Consider the following 15,283-nt stretch of genomic DNA (forward strand, 5'->3'; position numbering starts at 1 on the left):
GTTGGATGTTGTTGCGTGTTGTTGCGCAAAGTTTGAAACCGGTCAAACTTTTCAGCCAACAACTCCCAACATTTCTTTTGTTCCGTGATCGCCGAAGCGTAGCGCAACAATGTTGGATCCGTTCGCACAGCTCTTCCAACATTGTTGGGGCCACGCACGCTCATTACGAATGGTTTACAAAGACTTAGGGGTTGTATCCTTCCCACGATGTACTGCAGGTCCTGACATTGTTGGGAGTTGTTGCATCCGTTTGCACACCACTGCCAACACGCACGCAACAACTCCCAACATTGTTGGCGCAACAATGTTGGGAGTTGTTGCGTCCGTTTGCACGCAGCCTAATATGTTGACTCCGTCACACGTGAGTTAACTGAGTTTCTTCCAAAGAAGATGAGCCACGCTTTCCTTCTCCACCTTGGAAGAGACCTTCGAAAGAGGACTATTTGTAAACTGCTGACCATTTTCTGAAAATTTTAACTCAAAAATCCAACTCGAATCCTTATCGGCAAACGGGTATCCTCATATGCTTGAATATCTACAGACAGCTGGTAATCGAGCCACTAATATGCATAGGAGACAATTTGGAAGCTGAAGAAGTGTTACAGATCATTCAGATCAGATTGGCCAACAGAACCTGTTGACTAAGCAGCCAGGAAGAAACCAGTAAATGTTGTTGACGAATTATCAGAAAACGTCACATTGGAATTTCCTTGATGACTAGTCCAAATGAAGGTTTCTATATTCCTTTTCTTCCCTGTTCATGTTGTCAATGTTGAAAACAATCACCAAATAAGGAAATATTACGGGATCGTAACGTGCCCGTTACAGCAATAAGTTCTCTTTTAAGACGTGCGTGGATCTGCGTGACTTCCGATTCATTGTCAATGCGTATTGCGATTCTCACAATATCAGTCGTACCCGGTCGCTATCAATATTACTACCATGAGGCAAACGATAAACTAAGCTTTCATTCACATATTCCATTCGGGGGTGTGTGCTCATGATCAGGTAACTGTTTAGATATGACGTCAAGTTATGGTAAGAATGTCTCCGCCACTTCCAGTTCGCTCTTACCCGCGTATGTTACATCATATATCCGTCAACCTAGCAGGCGCATGGAATGTACGGAACTCATCTACGGTGAATATCAGCTCTGCCAAGATCGCGTCAAATGTTCACCTCAGATCAGTTACCTCAGATGTTTTGAAACTATGGGGCGATCGATACTGATCCGGGCGAGTGTGGGGATCGAAATCATGTCTATATAGTCTATATGTCATGATATGTCATGATATGTAAACAACATTTCCATTTAGGGTACTGCAGTCGCTTCAGTCGTCCGGATCATCCCTTATCGCAGAAGTGATAGGTCTTTCCATAACAATTCCTCAAACGGCTGGACACACTAAACGACACATTGGATGACTCGTGCGATCGCGGAGACGATCTGGTTGACGGTTAAAAGAAAATCAGACTACAGACGTGCATCGGACCCCGACGATGTTCATCGGTTTGTTCCTGCAATGATACTAGACCTTAATGGCCAATCAGAAGTGTCTTTGGTGTTTTTCTTGAGTGTCACTGAGTTCAATCCTTTATTTTCTAACAAACTGAAAAATCATACGATAGGCCTATTGATCCAAATATAAACTTAACGGCCCTTCAAAAACTAGGACATGTGATGCAGCCTTGCAATTATTTCACTAATTAAAAAACAAATTTTCAGTACGCTATCGAGAAACCGCTAAAACCTCCATTTCAGGAATAAATACACCTTATTCGATGGTTTAGCGTATAATACGTGCGGATATTTTGCGAGTTGCGTGGTATTTTTGCGGGGCGAGGAAAAATAGGAGCAATGAGCAAAATGTTCGCTCGTATTATATGCTAAACCATCGAATAAGGGGTTTATTATTCCACTACAAAAGAAAAAATGTTATTTGGCAATTGGCTTCTATTTTTAGGTAAGAGTATTCAGAAACATCCTGATTCCGTCTGTAAGAATGACGTTAACAATTAGCAATATATTCGCGCGTAGTATATGCCAAACCATCGATAAGAGGTTAATTCATGATTTTACTGCAAAAGAAAAATGTTATTTTGGCTTCTATTTTCTAGTAAGAGTATCCAAAACATCCTGATTCTGCCAGCCATAGTTGCTCCTTTTGCATCCGCCGGTATTCCCCCTGTTGTAAACCGGTTAAACCAGGACACTACAGTGTATTACGGCCTCGTATTTTGCTTGTTCTTTTGACCTTACATGGTAAAATGACATAATAGTGGAATAATAAAGCTTAATATTGTGAACTACCATGTCTAGTATAATAGCCTGTAAACAGACGTTGTTTTATTTTTCTTTTCGTTATTTTCAAAAATATCGGCGAGCTCGCGCGAGAACGAGCGCGGAGCGCTAGAAAGAAAAATAAAGAACGTCTATTTTCTTCTTCCCCCAGCACTACCCCCTTGTGCCGGAGGTCAATAAATCTCCTGCGGTTTATATTTTATTACCCGCGCTCGACGGTCTTTGAAGAAGAAAAGTCTAGTAACACTGGCCTTTTTTCCTCATAAGAGCGAATTGAAGAAAACAACTGCATTACAGTTGAATTCACTGATGTTCGAATTCAAACTTTTTGACCTTCCCTGAGGGGCTAAATGACTTAGAGTATAAGAAACCGAAAGAAAAAAACTTTAATTGAGGACGCAGAATTGCATTCATGACGAGTCTTTCGAAAGTTGCCGAAAAGTTCCTTCCTTATGGAATACTAATCTTTCTTATGTAACAACGTGTCTATCCTTTGGCTAATCACAATTCTTCTCAGGTAAAAATCATCAAGGCCGGAAACTTCAGTCAGCCCAGGCTATCAAGCTTGTAGCTTTCATCAAGAACAACGCACAGTCCCTCAGAGTGGGATTGGGAAGCTTGTGATGCGCGGCTGTGATGCGTGGAAGTCTGACCAAAAAAGGGATTATCGGCAAATAACTGAAGGTCACCTATGACGCAACGTTTATTGACGTGATCGTCGGAGAAATGACGAAGTAACTTCGCTCGTCACGAGATATTATTTCGTCAGGCAGTAACTGTGGTATTTAAACCCCCGTTAGTGCGAGCGACAACGACAAAGAAGACGTGAATCATATTACAAGACAAAATGCAGAGAAATTTGCAGAGACTGGCCTACATTTTAGTGTACTTCAGTTGGCTCTCTTTAGGTAAGTGCGAGTATAATAAGCGATAGTCGGTTGCTACACACGTTCACCTTGGCTATTTTTGAAGAATTATCTTAAAATAAGTGAGTGAAAATACAGATTGCAGTAAATTTACCTTAGCTAGCTAAAAGGCGCATTAAGCTACAACAAACTTCAAGTGCTCTCTTTAAAATTCAACGGATTCTGGCTCACGGCTTAGCGAGCCCGACAAACCACTAGGAGAACAAAGAAAACATTTCGCATATTATTTCGCTGCGACGAAATGTTGTATTTGTTTAAATTTTTGCAAACTTGATGGATAACGCAATTTATAAGCCGGTTAAGCCAAGGTCGAAGCGACACTTGATATTGTTGATGCCAGATAAGAGCCATCAAGATGGCACGAAATGAAGGCTTTTAATCAATATGGACGGACGCAACAGCAGAGGAACAATATAATTAACATATTAGATCCAGTAACTAACAAGTACAATACCAGCCATTTTAAAATATTTATCAATTCTCGTGGACATTCGTTAATAATTCATGAAATATCAGCTGCTCATGCGTTACTTTGAATTATTTTCGATGCTTTATTCTTCTTCAAACGAACAGTGGCCTTTCATCGTTATTATTTATTATTTTTTATTTTATTGTGTTTTGTTCTAATTATCGATGACTTGACCGGATAATTGCCATGACTTCCATTCCCTAGCCAACGCAATTTTGTTCGACGCAATTCAGATTAAGACTGGCATCCTCTGGCACTTTCCAGAACGTCAATACGTGCTGTTGTTTTCAGAATAAATGAAACATAGCTAGGTTTCCTATGCCATGAAGTTCCGTCTTCCCACGTGCCCAACGCCTCGTAGAAAGCTCACCAATGGAACCCGGAGGTTCCTCGAAGCGTTTTTCACGTCGTTACTTTGAGCGCCCGTCATAAAATATTCAAAGCCACGAAATCAAGCAATTCATGTTGCTCAAGTTCATTGGGCCGATGTCACGATTTTCCAGCCATTCGAGAACTACCCTGTGAGCAGAGGTTTCTTTCAGTCTGACATGGCCTTTAGCATTTGCGAAGCCTTTCATGACAGTAAGAAACCTCCGCTCGCAGGACAATTCGAGAATATAAACATCGCCACTGATTCCTATTTTATTGATCAATATTTTGCTAAAGCCATCAGTACATATGTGCCGTTTTACTCTCTAAATCTTAGAAGACGGGCCCGGGTCGAGCTTAGTTTTGAACTTGAATTCTTTCGGAAACGAAACGAAAAAAAGACATAAGGCAGAGAAAGGTTTGTCTTAATCGATGTCACTGATATCATGTTCAGTTTTCAGTCGTGTCCCTGTCGTGTCAACACTTAGGTGGCCAGCCAAAAGACTTTTTAAATTTGCTACAAGCCCGCTACAAGTAGCGTCCGTTAGTTCTCCTGCCCTCCGCGTGAAAGGGAAGAAGAGACGCAAGCGACAAGTATTAAATTGAAGATGATTTTTTAAATAGCTATAATAACAATTCCAATTTTCCATCTGGAGAATAATCTCGATTTGTACACGACTGTGATGAAACGTTCTTTGAAAATCAACAGCCTATTGCGATTTAATTGAATGATTACTGAGGAATTTTTCCCTGGCCAGTCAACCAAGCACATCCTCATGCGATCACGAAAGACACAAATTAAATATTTGCAATTTAACGGATTTTAAGGCATTCCCGTGGATCGTGAAATTCTTTTGGCTTCCGAGCGAAGATGATAAGCTATGTCACTACTTAAGAACATAGATCCCCTTCTGTTGAACCCGCTTAGTTCAAGTCAGTGAAGTTCGTAAACAGCACTTATCCGGAGTTTCCCCCCTGGGCGTGAAACTCCAACGTGCGTTTAAAAATTTTAGCTCCTTGAAATGACACTGACCGAAATGAGAATCATTGTATCGTGTCAACCTGTGGATTAGCGAATTTTGGAAATGAAATTCTTAGCGCTAATCTTCTGAGAGACTCTTCGTTTTGAGCCTTGGTTCTTCAATGAAAATTTAGCAGTTTTTCTTAGTTTGCATCACACATCCACACCAATCCTGCCTCAATGTCATATGTTGGACTCGTCTTGGGCCCACATGAATGAAATGTCGCGAGAGAATTTTCAGCGACTTTAGGATTTTCCGATGATAAAAATGGTAAATAAAGTATGTGTCCATTTTTTTTATTTCAACAAAGAAAAAAGCCTACAGGCTACAGCTTGCGAGCAAGCACACCAGTTGATTTGAGAATCGATCGCGAGAAGCGTAGAGGTCAGTGGGTCTCCATTCTTTCATGAACAATTTATCTCCTTTTTTTCAAACAAAACTTTTTTAAAAACGAAGATTTCTGCTTTATTTCCTTACTTGATCTCTGCAAAGAAAAATAAATCTCTTTTAATTAAGTTTAAGACCACAAGTACTGTACAATGTTTATTTGTCTTTCGACCCCAGTTTCGCAACTGAGTGCATGCTTATTAAATTAATTAGCCTGCGTAGCCCGCGAGATCGTTAGCGCGAGCAAAGTTTTGGCAGAGGAGCATAGGTGGCCTTGCGGAGAATCGATCCGCAGAGAATGGCGGATTCTCTGCTAGCTTCTGCTAAAACTCTTGCGCACAGTAACAATTCAGCCAGCTACGCAGGCTACTAATCGAGTGCTAGGTCGCCGAACTCTGAAGGTGTTTACAATCTGAAAAAAGACAGTTGACAGGTTTCTGGATCGGTTTCGAACTGCAGCACCTTTCTTTTTCTGCGAAACGGCTTGCAAAACAGTCACTGCCAATCATTAGATAATAAGTGACCCTCATTTAAAATGGATTTCCAACGTCGCGTTAATTTTACATGCGTAAAGAAAACAGAAGTCCACGCGTAAAAGTAAAAATTAAGCGAGGTCAGTTTTACGTGTACAAGCACCTTCCATACATTCCCTCTTTTTTATTTACGCGCGTAAATAAGGAAGAGGAAGAAACCGGGTTAACATATATTTCATACGACAAACTAAACTGCCCTGGACCCCGGGCCTGGACCATCTCGCATAATTATTTCCACGTGCATCTCTTTCGCCAGCGTTTCGTTCGCGCCTTGCAACCCGATTTTTGAAGAGAAAAAAAGAAGAAAAAGAAACACTGTTTGCATTCTACTTCCTCAAGGGCAGCTGAAGCAAGTTACATTCCTTATCACTGCGCGAATCGACAGCTTCCTCTTCCGGTGTCAATATTTCGCTTATGATAGCGTGTCATCATCGCATTCGTTGAGAGAAAAGTGACGTAAATTTTTAATTTCATCTTTCAAGCATTTGAAAGACGAAAGAAACATAGTTAATTCTACCATTCCATCATACCTGTATTTCCTTGAACTTAGCTGTTTATTATTGTTATTTTAATCGGTAACACCTGTACATAATGGTAATACTGAATAAACTTGCTGTCTTGTTAATCTACCTAATAATTATAACTTTCCTTTGTTGATCCTTTGCAAATTCGCATTTTTACACAAACAAAGTCGAAATCATTAAATCCCTAATCGGGAAAATTATCATCTGCTAAAAATTCCTGAAACCCATCCCCCGGATGAAAGCTGATAGATCATCAAAATTCCAAACAAAACGTGTCACTTTCACTTGGCCCTAAGTGTGATGACGTCATAATCTTTAGGTGCGGTGCATACAGAACTGTTGACACTCCGGACGTGTCGAAACAGTTTATGCACGTTTTCGGCTCGTAAATAACGACAAAAGAATCCAACGTTTGATACTTCAACTTTGCCATCAAAACCCACTATCAGCGCCTGAAATCAAAGCCCTGTCTGCGCAGTTTAGCTTTGAATTCCGTATCTGGCTTTCCGTAACTTGTACCACTTGACGGTCTATTTTGGAAGATGGCAAATGATTCGCGCATTGTGATCTTGACTGGATCCATATTCCTTCTGTTCTTCTGTCGTGGTGAGTTCAAATTCCCTTCATGCACTTAAGTCTAGCTTTGATTGATTCGACTGAGTTAACTTTTGCGAGAGTCTCTACATAATTTTGTCCCCGATGTTGCGAAAATTATAAGGAGATGATTGCAGTCCCGGGTGAACTTCGAACGAAGAACTTTTATGTATTTGTGTTGATGTAAGGATTTATTATTTACGCACGTTGACACATGAAGTAGCTTGCCGGCAAATTCAGGTGAACCAGTCAAAACGCCTCCCGCGTAAAACTGATTCTGTCTCAACAATCTCCAAGACCCAACCGATAATTTTCACAATGAAGCAGTCTCCACCGAGATAATTTGACAGGATCTATGGATACGAGATCTCGAAACCATTATATGGGGGGTAGTTTCGATTGGAAAAGAGAAAGCGACCCTCCCCTTGGTATAACTGGTGTAAAATGTTCAATTTTTCTGCCGTCGAGCTTGGCAATTATCGTAAGCTGAGGGGACGAAACAAGAAACTCATCTTCAAGTTTACTGCTTCTCCCGGGAGGAAGGGGGGGGGGGGGGTATGCGGGGATCTGTTTTTACTCGAGAAAGGAAAGTACAGTTTCGGTATATGTAATTGTAAATCCCGCTGCTGGAATGTGAAATTTTTTACTAGAAATTTTAAGCTTCTCAGTCTTTTTTGGATTTTCAATATTAAATCAAATCATATCAGGACAATTACTTCATGAAAGAAAACTATTTTCAGCAGGGTATATGTCCTATAAGTGTATGGATTTTTGACTTGACCTTGTCACAGACGGGGTCAGCAAGTCTTATCTAATCAGCACTGTCTTTAGTCCACCAGCCAGTCCACAAAATGATGTGCATGCCAACCATACATCATTTTCACTGCATTTTTACGAGTGAAAACGTTTTTCTCTCTGTCATTTAAGTACAGAAGGGCTAGCTTGCGTGCAAGTCCTCTTCCCTGTACGGAAACAAGAGAATTTTTGAAGTCATGAACAAGTCGGAGTAACTTCCTGTTTTGACCTCGAGATAATTACCATGCGAGCGATTGAGTCCAATGTCTGATGGCGTCCTTCGTTTACCCCCACCGAAGACAGCTGCCGTCTGACACAGGCGTCGTTTTCTCAATCCTCTGCTTAGTGAGATTCTCTATTAGCTGGCTACCTTATTGGTACTTAATTTCGCTGGTCTTTAATTTCGCGTTTTTCACAATTGTAAAAAAATCGCGAAATTAAAGACCCGCGAAATTAAATCCTCGCGAAATTTAATGCCCATCTAGAAAATCACAAGACAGTGCATATGCATCGACAAGCTGGAGTTCCATATTGTATCTTCAGTTGAGAAATACTTCACGTTAGTTAGCAAAGATTTCACACATTTCTTGTTCATTAAGGGTTCAGACTTTTTAAAAATTAAAATGAAGTTGAAAACGCTTAAATCGCGAAATTTAATGCCCTTTCTTCATATTTGCCTGTTAAAATTGCGGAAATAAAACACCACGAAACACTTTCTCGCCAAAACCGCGAAATTTAGTACCAATATAGAGTATACAAAGGTCAAAATATGTGGCAAAATGCTTTCATTATTAATCATATTTCGCCGTTGTGGAATATGGCTCAAGCAAAATATTGAATGTTCTTGATGTCGAGCAGAAACTCCGGCTAGTTGTTAGCTCAGTTTTCCCGGCGCTCGCTCAATCGCTGTTCCTATTTTAAAATGAGCTCGTAACCGCTACTGACAGACTCTTTATCTGGGCCCCAGTTCTTTATCGCCTCGGTCACCACTGGTTGAACGCCTTGAACAGGCTAGTTTTACACTTCTAGATTTACACTTCTAGATTTAAACAACTTAGACTTCCAACATAAGCAAACTAATCCTTATTAACTCACAAGAGGATTTAGTGTATTTTAGTTTTGAAAAAATGCTTCTTTTGTTTGAGATGAGCGTGAACAGGAAAGAATTAAGATGGCTGTTTTTATAGACTGCTTGCAGTCCGCCTTTTCTCTCAAAATCCGTCTAGTTCTTATCTTTTCCGGCGCGATTGCAAACCACGACGTGATGATTACCTTAAGGGGTTGACACCAGACGAGAAAAGGCTTTGCCGCTCGCGTGCTTAGGTTTAGCCTGCGTGCAGACGATAACTAAACTCTGATTAGTACGGAGTTAACCAGAGTTTAATTTCGTCTGCGCGCAGGCTAGCTTAGGTTTCGCGTGCAATAGCTTTGCAAAGAAAAATGACAGACTGCTCGCAGTCTACTGTTTTTAAAACAAACAAAGCATTAAATTCTGCTGTTGATGGGGAACGCACCTTGTTTGGCTACACTGATGTGGAAGTGTCCCGGGGGGGGGGGGGGTACTCCCATACATTACCTATACGGGTATGTGCCGCTCAACGGGGTCGTGATTTTGAAGCTCCTGGTTTAGAACGGGGTATCCATTTCAGAGGCGTTTTCTAAAACGGGGTACAATATTTCGAACGCTCGAAAGCTCCAGTTTTGTTAGCATCCATTTGAATTTATTCAAGGACATATTGCTTTTAAAAATACGGTTCAATGCTTTAAGAAGCAAACTGTTATACTCTTGTTACACCCTAGAACGGAGTATACAAAATTGGCCCATTTCTAGAACGGGGTATCAGTTTTAGAGCTAATTCTATAACGGGGTATAAAAAATTGGCCCATTTCTAGAACGGGGTATCAATTTTAGGGAAAAATTTTTTTAGAACGGGGTGCCAATTTGGAGTCCCGGGCGGCACATACCCACCCAAAAAATACCCAAGTGCCCCCCCCCCCCCGGGGGGAAGTGTGCACTTTGACTGAGCCACCACTCCTCTGTGAGAGGGGGGCGCGTTGTTTTGTACGGGGATCTGCTGACCCAAGCACCCTCCGGACCCCCGGCCACCCAAGGATTCTCTATGAGTAAGATCAGTAAGATGCAAAGTGGGTAAAAATCGGGCCGCATAAACGTCTTGTAACTATAACAGCTTAATGGTCCTTTGATACAAATGATTCAAGGTATCCAAATGATGGCTTTAAAATTTGATATATCATTTTGAATAGAGCTGAGAATGCTACTTCGAATTTGAACGTTCCTCTTCTAGAACGGAGAAATTTAGGCTCGATTTCCGCCGCTCTCTTGGTCCTTTTCTGGGAAGGCACGCGCGGCCGGTAATCGACCCTGCGTTGGTATATGCGGTCATATTACAGGGTGCCGTCATTGGTAGGCGTGTTTGGTTTCCTATAAATACCGGTTATCAAGTCAGTCGGTTTTTATACCATGGAATAGGGTATTCCACATATCCGAAGTTACTGTACTCTTGTATTTTGGCTTCACTACCGTGTACATGCTTTCTAGAAGAACCATTTTCTGTCATGAATTCGGTCTGAAATAGGTGATTTGTTTGTGGGATTCGTTTCTACACGCTTAAGCGTGTTTACAACTAAGAATATTCAAAGTCTGACGTTGCAACCTTTGCCTGATCCATCGCGGTACGGAAACTACTTGTGTTTTCGCCAAAATTTATGCAGTAGGTATATTACTTTTTATAGATAAGGGGTATTTGAATGATTTTGCCTGGTATTGGTGTCTCCAGTTCAGATGTTCATTCTCTATTTTCCAATTCCCCATAATATACTCTGTTTGCCCCCCAAATTTTGCATAAACCATTGTTTTTAAATGCTCCTGGGAGTATTGCATTTTCCCAAGAGCATTTTAAGACAATAAGTTATGCAAAATTTGGGGGGCAGACAGAGTGTATTATGGGGAATTGGAAAATAGTCAATTAAAATAAATATATGATTCTTGCGGGTTTCTACATGTTATATTTTGAAATTGCCCTTTGGATTCTCTGGTCACGTTCATGATCGATTGACGGAAAAAGTTTAAACAATTTGACAAAGAAGGTTCACATCTTCTGTAAATCGGCTACTGGACATGATCTTAGAGTAATTTAACGTTTCCTTTATTTCATGATGCTTAGAGCAAGCCATAGAATGTGGCTTCTTCAAACCATCTGTTCAATGGACGTCCAACTCACCTACTCCAACGCGTGCCTAGTCCTATGCTAACAAAATGGATCATCGCTCAGTCATCACGATTTAGTTTCGAAAGTGAACAGGTTGCTCCGTCTGGTCGCATATAGTCAAAGGCCGCATTGAAGTGCCAGCTAACATTACTTATTGGGAGCAGATCTCGGGTGGAGGGAAGTGTTCGACTTCCTTGGCTGTCCGTGCACACCCTTCTTACCCCAGTTTAGCCTACGAGCAAGCTCTTCATCTGGGGAAATCGCGATGGCGGAATAAATGGAGAGCTGACTCGCATGCTAAACCCCATTTACACCCTCCCCTTATTACTAAATCCTTCCTTCTCTAAATGTATATTAACATTGTTGGTTAAAGAGATTGCTGCTTTACAGCTGCCTCTTGGGCATTCGTAACGTTTTAGTAAACGTTGATCTAGGGTCCCCCGGCAACAACCATCTTTGACTAATAAGCGATGGACACTGGTCTTCCTGATTCGATAAGACTGAGCTGCAAATCATTAGTTAAGAAAGGGTAGTGGAAAAAGCTCATCGTCAGGGTCGGGGCACGTGCTCCGAAGTAGTGGTATTCAGACGGCTAACGGGGCAAACGGACGCAACCTTGCTGGCCAACAACTCCCAAGATATAGCTTCGCAAAGTTGTGGAAATGTACAGAGTTTTGTATGGTGAGAGGATAGTTTTTTTGCCCCCTACCCCCCCCCCCCCCCCTTTACAAGTGTTTGTAAAATTTCGCGTCTTTGAGAAGCTATATCCTCGTTAGTTTTTAACAAATCACTTTCAAACTTGGCAGTTTTACTAGTTAAAGGCGCCCTTTCCAGTGATGTCCACGGATGTTTCCCTAACTTGTCCATATCAAAGTTTAAAACCGTAGAAGGGTCTATTTTAGGGAGGTTACCATAAGTCAGAACTGGACGGCCATTCCCGTCCAGTTGTAATGAGAAATTCACTTTTAATCAGAACTGACCAACTAGACCCGGATAGTCTATTTCTAAATAGTCTGCATGGAAATGATGGTTTTTAAGCAATATCTCGTGAAAAAAAGTCTTCTCTATTTTCAACATTACCTGTCCGACCGGTCAGTTCTGACTTTTCGTAAACGTCGAGAATTTTATTCAGGCTTTGGTTCTGTTCATTCTTAATTCCTTACTCTCCTCTGTCGACAGTACACTCGCTTAAATGCTACAAGTGCACAGCAACTTCTGCAGAACAATGTTCAGCGAGCCAAAATGTTACAACATGTGACGATAAACTGGATGGGTACCTGGAGTGTGGTATACTAACGTATGATGACCATGGTTTCCAGTACCTAAAGGATTGTTTATGGCCTAAATTTTGCAACGGGAGGCAAGACAATTGCACTATAAAAGTCTGTAATGAAGATTACTGCAACGGTCCACCTCCTCCGACAACAGCTGTAAAGCCAAGCGCTGCTGGACCCAATCCAAGCACAACTCCCACCACGACAGAGGCGGATGAGACCAGAGCACCGCCCAGTCCACGTTCCAATGCCAACAGAAGCCTTACGTGGAGCCTCTATGGAATGTTAGTGTCTGTGCTTGCTATTGGCAAAATGGTGGAAACTTGTAATGTTAGTTGAGAACTAGTTAACAGATGTTTATGTTAAGAGAAATGACATCCCAGCAAATAAGACACCATTTGTTTGTTAATATCAGATTGCCGCATTTTAATGTACTGTGCATTCGCAGTGAGCCTCGCCTGTAAGATAATCTGAGACCACCCCTTCCTTTTCGTGTTTTTGTCTTCCTAGTTGTGTAGCGCAGTGTTACCGGCAGCACGATCTTTTATTTTCCTGCCATTTGAACTACAGTCGAACCCCACTTTACGGACACCCACTTAATACGGACACCTCATTATTACGGACAGTTTTCCTTGTCCCTGGGGAAAGAAAGCCCTCGCGTTTTCCTTAAATTCATCCCGCTTAATACGGACACCCCGTTAATAAGGACACTATCTATGCCCCCCTCAATGCCCGTATTAAGGGGGTTTGACTGTAGTTTAAAAGGGTCCGTGCAAAATTCCATGACATCCCTGGGACATGGGACAAAATTCAGGACGACAACGTGACGCTATTTGCCCCTCCCCTCCCCCGAGAAAAAAGAAAAGAATGTCATGTTTCCGAGATATAATTTTCCACGGTTTCAATGACTTTTCCTTTTTTACAAGCCGGACAGATTTCCAGAATTTCCATGACCTATACGAACCCTGTTATTTCTTGTGAGTTCAACTAGTCTTTTTCGTGTAGTTTCTATTTTCCTGGATCTGGAGATCAGTTACATCGTTTACGTCGGCCGGTTAATACTCCCAGAAGTGGCCAGAGGGCTAAATCATTTACACCTTCTAAAAGCAATGTATCTGTCGAAGCATTGATGCCTTCATTATTATTACACTTTGAATGGATGTTCTGTACATAGTAATTTTCTAGAATATAGTAGCTAGCTCAGGGCAATTATTATGGATAAATTTAGGTTTCTGGGAAACTGACCACCTACCACTCCCCTAAGCCAACATTTTGCCCTAAGTGAGAAGTAAGGGTTAATGTTAGCTTAGGGGAGGGTTAGGTGGTCAGTTTCCCAGAAACCTACATATCCCCGGTGAGGAGGAGGGTATTCCCGTATATGTGCTATGCGGGTATGTGCCGCTCAGCTGAATACTTACTCTGCCGCCCTGACTCTGGAACGTGGTATTAAAATCACCTTTTATATCTGAAAGAGGGGTACAGTCGACTCTCACTTATTAAAGGACACCTCTTTAGGACGGACACCTAGGGTCGGTTATTAAAACGAAGTCCAACTTAGGCCACGGTTTAGGAAATCTTTGGACCTCCAGATCTCTTCCTTGGTGGGTTCTTTTAAGAAGATAAACGCTTTCGTGTCCACTTTATAAATGGTGTTTACAAAAAAGCGTTCGGCAAACTGAAAATGGCTTAAAACGCGTCTTTGTTTAACACTGGCTAAACTCCGTTTAAACAACTGACCCCTAGAGTTGGCCCCTTCGTTTCCTTGGGCTCCTGCTTACTCCCTTTATTTGACTCTCTATAAGACGGGCATCGCTGCCCCAAAGGTGTTTGTCTTGGAGAGAATTGACCTTTTTATCGATACGGCGGCCATATTGAATTCATTAGATGTAAGGAGTATTATGGGATGCCGAGGGGGCATGAGCAGGATCCGATATACTCGCGCAGTACTTACGCGCGCTTTTCGGGCCAATTATTCTTTACGTTTTCCTAGAAAAAGATTGTAATGCGTGTTTGGATGTAATAATAATCGCCCTTTTTCCGAGAAATACACAATGAAGTTCTCGTTTTGCCCGAAAAACGCGCGTAAACACTGAGCGAGTGCTTCCTGGGCATCCCATAATACTCCTTAAATCTAATATATTCAATATGGCGGCCTATTGACCGTCATTACTTCAGTTTGATTCTGGAACAAGGTCGATTTTTTTCTTCCCAATCCCTCATTACTCTCGATCAAGCTTAGGTGCAAAACTACGCTCTGCTTGTCGTTCTATGATGGCCGATCGATTCCCATTTATAGAATTTTTGTCTGGAACAGGTTCAGAGCTTCAAAGACTCAGCGGCACACCCCCATAGTAAATTTAAGGGTGTATACCTTCCCCGTTCCACCGGGAGGACCACTAACAAGCTCTTTATCTGCGTCTTAGCCGTTAAATTAGGGATCAAAAAATTGGCTGAGAAGGCTCTTGGGCGAAGTTTGACCGCTTTTGTTGCACTTAATTGAAGTATTATTAGAAGAGACGGTGCAACCTCGTAGCCCTGGGAACGAGGTTGACGACAATGGCTACTGAGGTTTTTGATGATTGTTCTGAAAAATTAGTAATTATATAATTAGACAACAGACGTTAATTAAAATTCTCACAAAGTTTAAAAAAGATGACTGATACTCACTTCTCTTGACTCTCTTTCACAGCGAACTGTCTCATTAGTGGGACACTCTGAGGACTTCCTTAAACGGGGCTCTCTCGGGGCCCAAAAACTCAGTAACTCACTTTATCATCAGTGAATTCTTAATGTGCGGTATACGCTTGTGTGACCAGTGTGATTGCCTCACCTCTGAGCCGGATACCCTTAAGGCACTA

At 41.7% G+C, this 15,283-nt stretch overlaps 1 long non-coding RNA gene across 1 annotated transcript; it reads left to right on the top strand.

Annotated features, from left to right (window-relative positions):
- The first annotated feature begins 2,990 nt into the window (after positions 1-2,990).
- On the top strand, positions 2,991-15,076 carry LOC140933570 (uncharacterized). The gene is made up of 2 exons (XR_012165068.1): positions 2,991-3,210; positions 12,331-15,076. It is a non-coding gene; the product is annotated as an uncharacterized lncRNA (long non-coding RNA).
- The last annotated feature ends 207 nt before the right edge of the window (positions 15,077-15,283 follow it).

The sequence above is a fragment of the Porites lutea genome, chromosome 4 (assembly GCF_958299795.1).
Source record: "Porites lutea chromosome 4, jaPorLute2.1, whole genome shotgun sequence".
In the NCBI taxonomy this organism is placed as follows: domain Eukaryota; kingdom Metazoa; phylum Cnidaria; class Anthozoa; order Scleractinia; family Poritidae; genus Porites; species Porites lutea.